We start from the raw sequence: 14541 nt of genomic DNA on the forward strand, positions 1-14541 counted from the left end.
ACGGGGATAGTCCATCAACCGATGCCAACGTCTGCTCGAAGATGGTACTGATGGCACCCCGTATAATATCGCTCTACTCCCATGATCTGCTCAGTCATACACAAACTTTTACTGTATTTGCATTTTGTAAAGACTCAGAGGGTAATTCGTCACATGAATACTGTCGTGTGCGGGCGTCTATAATGTCAGTTCTCTTTTGTTTTTGTTTTCTCTCTTTTCTCTGCTGTTGTTGTTTTTCCTCTTCTTCTTCTACTCTCTTTCTCTCTCTCTCTCTTTCTCTCTCTCATTTTGGTGAGGTAAGGAAATGGAAAGAGTATAAATCCATTCCTTTCCATAATCGCACTCTTTTTGTATCGTATTAAGTGGTGGGAGGAGCAAAAAACAATCAGGTATATTGCATGAGCTTTAGTATGTGTGTGTATATGATGCGTGTATGTATGTATATATGTATGTATGTATGGCCATAAGCGTATAAGAGAAAGGGGGAATCAAATTTGTCAATCATGGCCGGCCAAGGGACACAAGAAAAATTACCACTGATAGCAGATTGCTACGTAAATCGAACAATTCTCGCAATAGTAGTTGTGACATGTCAACGCTCCTACAAGAGGCTGCATACGCTCTTGTCGTATGTTACTGCACAACGCCTTCTGCTCAGTAAGGGTGCACGGTGTGATACAGCTTGTAGTATACCAAGAAACATGGGGATCATACCGATCGATATGGTTGCACTACGAGTACACTCTAGGAGCACAAAAGGAACGGTAAGAAAGAAAAAACGGGTTCCCTTCCCTGCCCCCACTCATTCCTACACTTGAGATGTAAAGTGTTGCCGAATACGGAATGCTTCAGCTGCGATACTAAACACGAAGGAGACAGCAAAAACAAAGCTTGACAAGAGAACCCTACGACACCGCCACAGTAATTTGCTTTACCTGATCGGTGATTTCTCGGTTTGTTCTACAAAAGCTCTCTGAGAGGCCGAACATAAGAGGCAAGATCAGGCAACTGATATTCTCCTCTGTGATTAAAGTGGCTAGGATTCTTGCTATTGTCCATGTGAAGAGGAACTCGTATTATCACAAGTGTCTGACGGTGGCAAGTGTCGAGAATGAAAAAAGAAGAGGATGTATTTCCGTATATAGTGCAACTGCCTGGCATGTGTGTGTGTGTGTGTGTGTGTGCACTGTGAGGTAATTACTTAACACTTTATCGCACAAGGCCATGAAGTCATTGCTTATGACTTGATTGGTGTAATAAATAATATATTCGTATCATTTCTTTTGCTTTTGAAAATCCATCAATAAACGTATTTACCATCAATACACTTGTATCAAGTTTATAGTAGGCCGTGAAACCATTATCTTTTATTCTGTCGTCTGTACTGGTCTAGCAGCCTTCTCATCGTCCATGTAAAGCGATGTTTTCTTTGTTTGTTTGTTTTCCCCTCGTGTTTGTTTGGGGAATCTTTAGTCCATTTGGTTCAGACTGGATAATTTTCTTTTCCATTAAAACATTTCCACTACGTCATACCAAGACATTGATACCCATTTGATACCTATATATGCATTGTGTGTCATGCTGGTGAATGAAGTGTTAAAAATTATTTGGCGCATTGTTTTTACCAGTTGATTCCATATTACTATCCCCTGGATATGTTGGCTGTTGTCCAGACGTATGCTTTACCACAGATGTTCTAATAACAGTGAAGCCAAAAGACGGATCGTCGACATTCCTCCTCTTCTTTTCTCTCTGTTACGACTATCATACATTCTCGTTTCCGAGCAAAAGATTCTTAAACATTTAACAGTTAAAGGAATCAATTCACAGTCAAAGCGTGACATCAAAGGGATAAATAGAGACTTTGAGACAGCAAAGTTTATCATTCTTGAATTGAGATGCATGAAACATTATTTGGGAGTATTTCTAATCTTCTTATTCATTTTTGGAACTCAGTATTGGTCAATATTCATACCGACCGATCTGGATCGGGTGAAATGTGACAAAATGCATGAACAAGGACATTTAAATATAAGTTTCCTTGAAGTGGAATATAGTAATCAAGACTTAGCATTGGACATGCTGACATCCCAGATGCCACAGTAGTCACACTTCTAATCATAATCATGACGATAATAATAATGATGGTTATTTAAATGACACTTCTGAAAACAAAGAAAATCAAAACACATTATAAATCTGATAGTATACTGATACTTTCACAAACATTATTTCAGAAGTACATATCGTTTTTCGGCCTATATGTAACTATGATAGAGGAATACATGAAGCAAAGTATAAAACCTGTTTGAAACTGCTGTACATTAACCTCTTCCACATGCAGTACAATGTCAATGTCATCATCATTTGTACACTACGATACTGTAAATGTGATGTAGCAAATCGAACGAACTTTTCAAAACTGATAAGACACGATACACCAAAATAATGTGATGACAGAAGCAGGGTGGACAAGTGTTTCGCGTCTTGCTTGCTCTTGTAGTATCTGGAAACACCTAAAATCTCTGAGGACATTTTAAGCACGAATTTTATGTTTCCAAACAAGTAAAGAATCAATTTGGAGTAAACTGTTTTCGTGTTGTTTGTGCTAGCTCACCAAACATGCATTTAGCGCATTCAAACATCCTTTTTACTCTCGTTTTTATTTCAGCCTTGATAATCAAAGCGATTACAAGAAGCCTTCACCCGCGTCCACGCCACGTCCAAGATGTTGTTTAAAGGACTGAAGAAACGCCATGAATGTTGGGTGACAAGTAACTGTATAGCTTACTTCTGTCATGTTCTCAAAGCTAAAATACAAAGTGAATACAAAACGAAGAAGTTTGCATTCAACCATGGGCGCGTCACATGAAGTTCTTCTTTCACAACAAATGTTAGAAGTGATAGAAAAATAAATGGTCAGGACTTACCGACTAATGCATGTGTGGGAGTGCATGGACCCCGGTCCACCGGCCGTTATGTTTGTCCCTACTGCGGTGTTTGTCCGAGGTCTGTCCTACAGGCATTCCGTTTTATCTGAATTAATTGAAAAAGAACAAGGCCCTGGATAAGATATCGACGCAGATAAGGCAATAATGTCAACGGATCTCTTGTGGATGTAATCTGGGATGCGTGGCGTGACTTTAGAATCCTACAGCTAGACTGAGAGGTGGTATATGAGCGAACTGCGACTAGGTTCTCCACCGCACGCGAGCTAGCCTCGTCCGAAGTAACGCGGCATACACGTTTAATGATATCGGTAGGCAGCACGCTAAATAGCGGGGTAAAAGACCGTCCTTTCTTTAACTCGCATCTTGTTGTTTTGCAGGGGAAGCCAATCGAAGTTCCGATAAATACCTACAGCGTTTTCTCCCGAGTTAGTAGGGATGAGAGAGAGAGAGAAAGAGAGAGAAGGAGGGAGGACAGAAAGCAGAGAACAATAAGGTTAGTCCTTCTGGCGTATTAGTTCCATACGATGGAAGAGTGGGTTTTCGGCGTGGGTGCTATTGTTCTCGTTCCTCGCCAGACAATGCGTGAGAGAGTCTTCTTGCGCGGGATAACTGCATACGGCTATAGCAATTATTACGAACTCAGGTGAATCCATACAACGCTACGAAAAGACGATGGGATCGGAAAGGGGGGGGGGGGGGGGACTTGGAGTTAGGGTGGCTCCTTGGTAGTTAGTCTCTGGCCAGACTCAACCATGTAAGGGACTAGTGACATTCGTGACTATCTTACGATTTGCTTCACGTTTATGTTTCCCAATTCTTATAGTATTCCGTTGCTACGATTTTGACAACCGATAGAGAAAAGAAAGCCGTGTATCCGGAACTCCTCTCATTAAGAAAGTTTATAGCGGTGAGTTTTTCTCGCTGACACACCGTATAGACATCCGCCGCTAGCAATCAATTATCCACCTCGATTTAACCAAATGAATAGTTAATCGGTTGGTACCATAATAAAGCAAAGGGTATATATCAGCTTCAATCTACCCATGTAGCTCTACAAAAGGTGTCGTCTAAAGATTACATTGTGCCGCATGTGCATTTGTAAGAATCATGGGAAGTGAATAGCCCACGGCAGATACCACTGTGATGAGGTTATGATAAGGAAGAAGACCACTGGTAATCTTCACTGTATTTGCTTAGTATCCCGTTCTTGATTAGTCAAATTGTGGTGGAGAAAGAAAGCCCTACAATATCACAGGATTTATACATTAAATCCCCCCTCTCTCTTTCTGCATTGGAACATTTGATCACAGAGCCCTCATATTACACCTTTCGCATTAATCTATTGCCTGTGGGAGTGCAGTGCGTCTTGTACAAAGTCTACGAGAGACTCCAGAGTCTCGTAATGTATGGGCTAATAAGATTCATAAATTACACCCACTCTAATTTTCGTATCATTTGCTAAAATGAGATATATAAGCTGCAAAAAAATCTCGGCATAGCATCGAGTTCTATCATATTCCATACGATCACGCATAGAAAAAAAAACAGACACACACACACGCCACGCACACACAAACAAACAAACAAACAAACAAAGAAAAATGCACACACACACACACACACACATACACACACACATAATTATAAACACACATTACTTATGCACACTCCACCGCACCACAGGCACGATACAGTCTTTTAGTCCTACACATAATGCTCTATGTCGGCTCAATCACAGAAACCACCAGTCTTATGGCACCAGCTCATTATTGCTACGCCCTGTCGTCCGGGGGAATGATTGAAATGCGCTTCTTCTGTTCGACTGGTGGAATAAACAAGAAATGCGATTACGCGTGAAGGGATTAGCTAAATGCTAGGAGCTGGTGTTTTCCAGTCTGGCAAATCGAAGCCGACGGAAAACGAAGGTTGCATCTCGGTAGAGTGAAAGAAGGCAAACAACAAATCAATGCATTACTGATTTCATAATAGATCATATATATCCCCCCTTTGTACCTCCTCGATCCCTCTCTCCCTCCCTCCATGGACCCCTATCCCTCCCCCCCCCCCTCTCTCTCTCTCTCTAGATCTCATCTTCTTCTTCTTCTCTGTCCCACAAGGGCTAAGCTGTCCTTGTAGATATGAAAGCCTTTGCAAGAAATTCTCAATGCTTCAATTTAACGCACTTTATCGGCGTATAATGTCCTCAGAAAATATCATATCACAATCTATCATAGGTCTAAACCTTATCGTAAAGATAGAGGTATGTAGACATTGATACCTTTCATACATACGAATAGTTATAGATAAACAAAGATGTCGATACAAAGAAAGAAATGAATTGGTTCCTTTATAATTTGGATTCTTTGTGAATTCGTACAATTTGTAGAAGTTTTTACATCCATCAGTGCGTTATGTTCTCCTCTGCAAATTCATAGACACAGAACTGAAAGCACAGACTTACCAACACAGCTTGCTCGGTATTCATCTACTTGATGATATCAAAACAGGACAAAGTATGACTTCAACCCGTACAATCTATCAACTTTCAATCTCTTAGGTGTTCAAACAATTATGGCAGCTGTGAATTTACTGACACCCTCGAAGTATTTGGCTTGTTGCACTCATTGATGGCGGCGCTAAGGAAGTCTAGCCCTCTTCTACGTCCTACAAGTCCCGACCACGTCCCTTTCACCTTTGCACTGGGTAAGCCCCCGCAGTAAAGGGATTAAATTGGGGCTGTTAGGGACGGAGACAGCTTTACAACTGGCCTCATTTGCATTTAACGGATTTTGACGTGCTCATATAGAGGGATCTGCATACTGGATTCGAACTTAAAGTTGCATACTATTGTGGTCATACAATGTGTTACCAGCAACCGCACATTGTCAATAAGGCAAGAACAATTATGTTTGCAGTCTTAATTATAAAATCACTTGGATAGCGCAAACCTCCGCAGAGGTCACAGAATCATTATAAACACCATGGTATTGTCCATACATCTTTTAAAGTAAAGATACCCTGAATCCAGATCACACCTATATAGTGATGGTCACTTATCTTTTTATCACAACATACCTATCCTGAAACACTCAAGTAATGATAAACTGTATAAGCATAACCTCCTTGGCACAGGGTATAATCACAAAGCAATCCAAGTGTTAATGCACATTAATGTGCTCCAGGGAATCAATTCGCTATTAGTCTCAGCCCCACCTGCACTCTAACCTTTTTTTGAAAAGGAAAAATAATCACCCCAAATATCAAAACATATCAGACCAATGTCATCATGGGATAATCATAGCAGACGTTTTCCACAAATCGCTTCTTGATTTGAAAAAGGGAAAAAACTTCCACGAGAAAAGGGTGAGCCATCACACCATTACGGGTTGCATCATACCACTCACAGGTCCTCACATCCGTAACAACGAACATGCCTGACATCGTTTTAAAAAATTGATAGGCCGCATCTTAAAAGTGAATCCGCCCGCGGACATGACGTGAGCTACTTTTCCGTTTAAGTGCCCATGTATCTCCAAATGTCACAATGGGAAGGAAGATGCACCCGCTAAGAGCCATCCTTAGAAGAAACGACATCAAGAACAGAATGACAAATATAATTCGTATGTCGTTGACATACAACAGGACACAAGAAACGTAATCAATACATAAGAGAATTGACAAAATGTATTCATGCATGTTTTTATGTATTCATATTTGACGCGTTTGTATTGTATCATTTCCCTACACACCAAGTACCAAAAAAAAAAGGAAAAAAAGAAAAAGTGAAGCTTACCAAGCGGACAGGACAGCGATAGTTTAATTAATTTCGGCCAAAAAAGGAAATAATATATTCTCTATCTATTCATCTTTAGCGTGTGTGCGTATCATTACACACACCCACCCACTGTTGGAGCTTTTCTTTCTTTCTGTCTTTTTCTCTTCATCCCCCTTTTTTATGTTACTTTCTCTTACGGCTAAGGCCAGTGTTTTAAGATGATGAGTATTATAACAGGATATGGATATATTGTAGAATTTGATTGATTAAAAAAAAATAAGTAACAGAAGTGCAGGAGTTGAGGTGTGAGCAGGCCGGGACCATAGTACTGCATGATGGGGTGGGGGGGGGGGGGGGGGGGCAGGTAAGAGGGTAGGTAGGGTTTTTTTTTTTTTTTTTGTTACTTTCTCTTACGGCTAATGCCAATGTTTTAAGATGATGAGTATTATAACAGGATTATTGTAGAATTTGATTGATTAAAAAAAATTCAGTAACTGAAGTGCAGGGATTGAGGTGTGAGCAGGGACCCTAGTACTGCATGGGGTGGGAGGCAGGTAAGAGGGTAGGTAGGTTTTTTTTTTTTTTTTTTTTTTTTTTGGGGGGGGGGTTTGTTGTTGTTGTTGTTTTTCTGGGCAGCCAAGTGTCAGTATATGTGTTGAATGTAAGTTATATGTATTTCGGGTCACGCACCGATTGTTTTTTTTCTCTATTCATACATTATTGATTTTATATTGTGTTTATACATTCAAGATGAATGGGGTTTTTTTTTTTGTTATGTCAAATAATAGAAATCAAATAAAGATTACTGAAAAACAAAAAAAAAATCATTAAACAAATCTGCTCCTGATATGTACAGTTTGACGTGAACAAAATCATTGTTGATAATGAATTTTGATTTGTCAGCTTGTATTTCCGTGAATACCTATGATCGGTGGTATATTGGGGTGCACGTCACGAGACCGACACTCACGAGTAATACAGCCCATGAGCCATACAGCCCACGAGTTATATAGCCCATGAGTCATACAGCCCATGAGATCGACACTAAGCAAACAGGGCCCACGAAACCGGCACATTAAGCCCCGTGTTGTACCTGTCGAACTGGTGGGCTGTTTTCACCTAGTGTCGAACTCATGGGCCTTCTTTGCCTAGTGTCGAACTCGTGGGCTGTAGGACTCGTGGGCCGTTGGACTCATTGACCTTTTTTTTTCAATGACGGACTCGTGGCTGTATGACTCTTGGGTGTCGGTCTCGATGGATGACCCTCGTATATTGTACCGATGTGTTTAAGAATAGTTGTCATAGATCTGACACAACAGTTAGTCTAAGATCAAAGTAAAATCTACAACAGACTGAGGTTCCCTTTACATTTACAAACCTACGGAGAGCACCTCTGTGGTTACTGCGTTTCATGACATCACAATTTAACCCACTGTGTACGGGAGGACTCCGGCTCTCGTGCAGAGTTTATGGAGAGTTAGGATCCTCGTTTGGAACCAGGTTGATTGTTGGAACACTCTCCATCGCGTATTTCACACATTAATCTGTATACCCGTCGCCGTCGCGCTACCCCTTTAAGATTGTACCCCTTAATAGCTAAACATTGAGGAGGAACACTAATGCCCGCTCGAAATGATGACATGACTCATAAGGATAAAAACATGACCGATAATTCTTCCCATGGTCAGTGAGTTTCAGGCTGCACTGTGTTTTTATATTCAAGGCAACCGGAAGGAGGTTATATGATAGAGAAATCCGGGGCATTATACGGAATATCCTCATTAATAGTTAGTGGTCAGTGCCAGGTCTGACAGTAGCTTCGGCTCAAAGTGTAATTCTGCACCATGTTAACGTTGGATTAAACAGAGTAAAATAAGATCAACACGACAATAGTAATGGTAGCGGTTTCACCAAGAGCGTAATAGAAACGAGAAAGATTTGGAATTTCAAAGTTTCCACGAATCAGAGATATTCGTCATCGTATATCCAAATTGGTAGAGGTCCTGGTGTTATTCTCGTCACGTCACAAGTCTCTTGTTGAGCTGTACACATCAGTGTTTTGTTTTGTTTTGTTTTTCAAAAAATAAATATGAATACTTTGATATAGTATGATAATTGGGCGCACGTCACTAAACTGACACCCACGAGTCATACAGCCCACGAGTTATACAGCCCACGAGTCATACAGCCCATGAGTTCGACGCTAAAGCAAACAAGGCCCACGAGACCGACACATTAAACCCCGTGTTGTATCTGTCGAACTCGTGGGCTGTATGACTAGTGGGCTGTATGACTCATGGGCGTCGGTCTTGTGGGATGACCCCTGATAATTTGGGTGACACGACATTTGCTCCTCAGTGCGGCAGTTGTTCCGGTCCTATTTTCTCCAAGGGTTTGGGGTTAGGCCTAAAGTTGTAACAGGGTTTTAGGTTTAGTTTGATGTGAAGATTGGAATTATGGTTAGGGTTATAATCAAATGTATAGAATTTATGTTTGGCTTAGCGTACAGGTATTTCATGGGAGTACTTGTCGCAAGAGCAAATAAATGTCATGGAACCAATAATTTGATGCAAAAGCACTGACATCATATTCTTCACATCAAATTATTGCGGTCTCGTATTAAACTTGAAATGATAACTTTTGCAGTTGTTTAATATTTTGCCGATAATATGATATTGGCATCATCTTTTTCTTTCTTCGATCCAATGGGGAAAGTTGGGAGGCAGGGGCATCATTGCCTCTTCCAATTTACGTGTGTAGTAGCGACCAATATTACCATTCAGTATGAAAACATGTCAAACTTTATGAACTTTTACAATTTTCTCATTTTTTGTCTACTTCATAATTGTATCAAACTTTGTATCATTTTGTTAGTAAAACCAAGGAGGTTTGATACATTGGAGTTCCAACTGGCTGCAGTTATTCAAACAGTTGTCAGATTTCTATTGATGTTAAAAAGAATTCCACAGGTGCACTTGTGCCTTTGATGATCGATGTTCCAAGCCGCCGTCTTGCTGAGCAATCTGAAGATTCATTTTGAACGTTATCATAATGTTGGCCATATTTTGCTTATTTATTTATCAAATGAAATGAAATTTTACGTAATGATAAAGCATGTAAAACAAAAGTCAATTCCGTCCAGAAATTTGCACAAAAGTGTAAATCAGAGCTGTATCATGTGAAAATGTTTAAAACTGTACCATCCTGGAAAGCTGCTTTTATCACTTTTCCGCTTAATTTCCATAAATAAAACTTATATGGAATAATCTTCAAGTATAATTCTTTATTGATAGATATATCAGATTAGTGCCCGGGTATGCCCCGTCGAGTAATTTTCATCTTTATTTCAGCATTTTTTGCTCAATTTCTATTCGCGCATCCTCGTGTCTGTACCACCTACCTTTAATAAGAAGGGATAGTGAAAAGTAATTACCATCACAAAGACATATCTTCCTTTGAAAGTGGCTGGTGATTATGCAATGAGACACGAGTCAATTGTCTTCCTATCTGAGCGGCAGATCCAGTTTGCCACATGCTTCAAATATTTTTGAGCGGCGGCTTCGAACATCTAGCAAAGGAAATAAGACGGTTGTGACTCTATTCTCTAGAACCTCCTTGGTAAAACAAAGTGAATTTATTTTGAAGATGGCGTGGACTGCGTTTTACTTTAACTATCACGCTCATCTCATGCACGTTATATCCTCATAGGTAATATCATATATGATTGACAGGGATTGGTGGGGTTTGAAGAGATGCGGGTTAGTAGCGTTATCTCAAGATAGTAGTCATGCGAAGTCTGTGTATACGTTTCTCTTTTTTTCCCCTCCGCAGAATAGTGAGGTTGTTGAATAATCCAGTCGAACACATTGATTACTCAAACAAATTTTACGATTTGATGAGAAGGGAAATTATTTGCATTGCATTCATGTCACAACAAGTTTATAACCTCGTTGACGTAAAAACCTGAGGTCACAACCGGTGAAATTTCCGTGTAACGTGCACCTTTTCAGGCAAAAAAGGGGGCCTATCAGCGATAAAGTGACGCATGGGATAACACCTATAGGGGCCGATATGTGCGTCGAGGTGAGCGGAAGCGGGAAGATTGACAGATAATCGCCGATTAGGAAGCATTTACTTAAGAGTTATTGGCAGTTGTTGATAAGATTGCTCCACAAACTATTCTAGGAATGCTGAGTTTTAACCGTCTCTCTTCCCCTTTCACTATTGAGATGATAAATTATTGCAATAACTCATGGAATGTGTGAGAAGACACGGGAATGAGAAGGACGGGTTAAAGTGCGTATAGATTTTGTTTGTGTTTGTTTACATTTCGATAAATTTTAGTTTGTCCTATACATTGCATGATCAGATGAATGCACAATTTTGTGCAAAACAAAAGTGCGTATTAACCCAATGTTAATGAACAAAGTGAATGGCATGGTAATACCACTGGGTACGCACACAAAAGGCTTACATGTTTAGATTTTAATGTATCTTTTTCAAATTATATGGAATTACTCTAACATCTTTGCATAATTTTCCATGACCCAGTTAATGTCTACTATTTTCGTCTGCCTTTGATGTGAACATCTGCGTATGTTAGAGTGAAGTATTCCCATGCCAAAACTTCCAAGCAAAATTTGGAGTGAGTAGTGTTTACTGTATAAACACAAAGTGTGTAGCTATTGCCGCAATGATCTATAAAAATTGTATTTTCTTTGGCTATACTTTCCAAACTGAAAAGTATAAGACAACGGACATGGTGGATTACGTTGCATATGCATACTATTCATTACATACCTGTGTACAATCATCATTTTCGCTAAAAGGAGAGATTAGCTCCAGTGGCTTTCTGGTTTCGCAGAACCAAGTAATGTGCAAGGTCCATCTTAATCCGCTTTCGAGAACGTGTGGATTATACGCCTTTGTTCTGCGGGATATACTTGTGAAGAAGGTGTATTATTATTTCACTCTTTGCACTCGCTTGAAGCAAACGTGGACCAAGACAATTGAGCTATTATTCCCCCCCCCAAAAAAAAAAAATAAATAAATAAATAAAAATAAAAAAATATATATATATATATATTCAACAAACATAGCTTACAAATGCTTGCGATTCATGAGTGAGACCAGGATATAGAGCTAAAAAATCTAGTGCTTTTTGTTTTTATTCTAGTTTTCACACTTGATGAAGGCAAAGAAACGAAAACCCGTAAAAAGCGTTGGAATTTTTGTATTCAACATAATAATTTTCGTCCATTCTGTGACTTCTCCTCCTCCTTGCAATATTCCAACAGCACTACGAATCCCAGAAAATCTGGGACAGGTCATGAATGGGGGGAAGATTCCAGCGAATTAATATGGCCATTGTGCTGTCAGTTCAATATGGGTAACGTCTCCACTGAACTTATGAAATCAGACAACATGATTTGACGATATCATCTCCACATGATCTCCCGCTCAAGACATCCTGCCCTTGACCTTGAAAATAGGCGTCCATACTCAGACCTCTAAATTGATGAGGAGTGGTTGCTAGGCGACCGTCGTCCTCATTTTGGGAAGTGGGTAACGTGATGTAACATCGCAGCGCTACAGGAAATTCGAAGTCATATGTTCGTTTTCGTCCGGGAAGACGGTGTAGACAGATTTGGACAGCGAATCCAGCGAATTTAATCACCAACTCGATCCAATGAGAACATAACGTGATTTAGAATCAGCAGTTTTTATTACTAGTAACCTCGAACTACATGTTTTCTATCAAGTCATCTGAAATATTTTTTTTTTCTGGAAGGGGACGTACAAACGTCAAACGTCTTCCAATCAAATCCATTAATTCGAAATGACAAGATCATCGGAGCTATATGGGGGGGGGGGGGGGTGATTTTGAACAATACAAGAAAAACTAAATGGAGATTAAAATTGTTCGTCTAGATCTTTAAAAGTATGAATCCAATAAGAGCATAGACTGATAAAGAAGTGTTTTTATCACGCGAAGATAAGAACTATACTTCAAGGATGATGATGGCAGTAGTAGTAGTAGTAATAATAGTAGAAGTAGTAGAAGTAGTAGTAGTAGTAGTAGCAGTAGTAGTAGTAGTAGTAGTAGCAGTAGTAGCAGTAGTAGTAGTAGTAGTAGCAGTAGTAGCAGTAGTAGTAGTAGTAGTAGCAGTAGTAGCAGTAGTAGTGTAGTAGTAGTAGTAGTAGAAATAATAATGATAATGATTTTGATGACAATAAAAACAATGGTGATAAGATTAATACTTATCATTATCATCATCATAGTAACAATCATTATCATCATTGATTAAAAAAGGATATGAAGATGCATAGCGAGAACAGACGAAGAAAACAAGGTGTCTGATGTTCTGAATACACGTTTTGAAGGTTGAAAAAAACCTACATCATTGAGGTTTGAACAAGGAGAACAATTTTTATTCTTGCTCTAGAGGCTTAGGGTGGCTTCAGAAAAACGACATTTCTAATTGTGCCTAAATAGCATGACGTCTCTGTGATGACTGTAATTTGACTGAGATGACGATTTGATGATGTGCCGCAAGGAATACAATAGCACGCGTGAGTGTGAGGCGACATATTTTTGGATATCTCTGAGATGCGAAGGGCAATTCAGTTTCTACAACTTTTAAACCCATTATTTATATTTTTTAATGCAGTTATATACATATGGGCTCATTATAAGTAATGGTTAAGGGTGGATGGTCGAATCAGGCTCTTTTTTTTAACCTAAAAGTAGCACACTATGGCCATCAACTATTAAAATGTAGTATTATATAATCATTGTAATATTGCGTAAATTATTGTGGAATTAAAGGAAATTGAAACGATAAGAAAGCAGTTATGAAGAGCTTGATAGGGAATACAATGAATTAATGAATGTGTTTAATGCAACAATAGACCTCTAGATGTGAGAACTGATGAGTTATGTCTGCCCATAAGCAACGATACTACATTAAGGAGATTATGTGATGATTGCTGGAGGTATTAATGTGACCCATCTATACACCAAATAACGCTCATCTATATCGAACGACACCAATCAACCGTACCTCATATAAAATTGATTGCAGCCACGGCGAGCTATCACCGATGCGTTCCAGACGACTGGCAAAGCTAAATGGTAATTATTGCGGCTATACTATTCTTGCCTATTTGTTTTCTTCTTTTTATCTTCTTTTTCGACTTTGTACTGGTTCTGTTCTTCTACTACTCTTTTTTTCCTACTTCTGGTTCTTCATCTTCTCTTCTTTTAATCACTTCTGCTTCTTCTTATTCTTATTCATCTTCTCAATATCTAATTCCTTTTTTCTTCTTTTCCTTGTTTTTATCTTTGTTTTTCTTATTCTTCTTACATTCCTTAATTTTTCACTCTCTTTTTTTCTCTTCTTTTTTTGTGTTCTCTAATGATGAGGGAAATTTGTTATCATTTCGCTACGGCAGACAAGCGACGATTCTCGCTCCTATATGAGTAATCGATATCACACCAAGAACATGGAGACAAATTCAGCCGGTGGCTGGTTAAGTGTTATCATAACGAATAGAAATCGCATGCATTCCTTGTTTATATCATCTATATGACTGCCTCGGGGTGAAACTACGGTGGCTGCAAAACGCTCCTGCACTTTGGAAAGAAAATTGATACAGGTGTTCTCAGTGCCAAGGTATACTACACATCGTCCCATCAGTTTATATTCGGTGCGGCAGGGTAAGTTTATATCAAGCAATAACAAAACATGTCTACATGACTAGTCATTCTTCTAAGTTTAATTACATGTTCTGATGTCCCATTATGGCTAAGCT

General features: G+C 39.3%; 1 long non-coding RNA gene across 1 annotated transcript in view; it reads right to left on the bottom strand.

Annotated features, from left to right (window-relative positions):
• Positions 1 to 14541, bottom strand: part of LOC139715551 (uncharacterized) — a 120434-nt gene that overhangs the window by 21899 nt on the left and 83994 nt on the right. The window contains exon 2 of the long non-coding RNA XR_011709838.1: positions 2931 to 3036. This is a non-coding gene — a long non-coding RNA (uncharacterized lncRNA). The remainder of the gene's footprint in view (positions 1 to 2930; positions 3037 to 14541) is intronic.

This window comes from Diadema antillarum, unplaced genomic scaffold (assembly GCF_040938485.1).
Source record: "Diadema antillarum isolate AM-2024a unplaced genomic scaffold, OU_Dant_1.0 scf00000050, whole genome shotgun sequence".
NCBI classification, from domain to species: Eukaryota; Metazoa; Echinodermata; class Echinoidea; order Diadematoida; family Diadematidae; genus Diadema; species Diadema antillarum.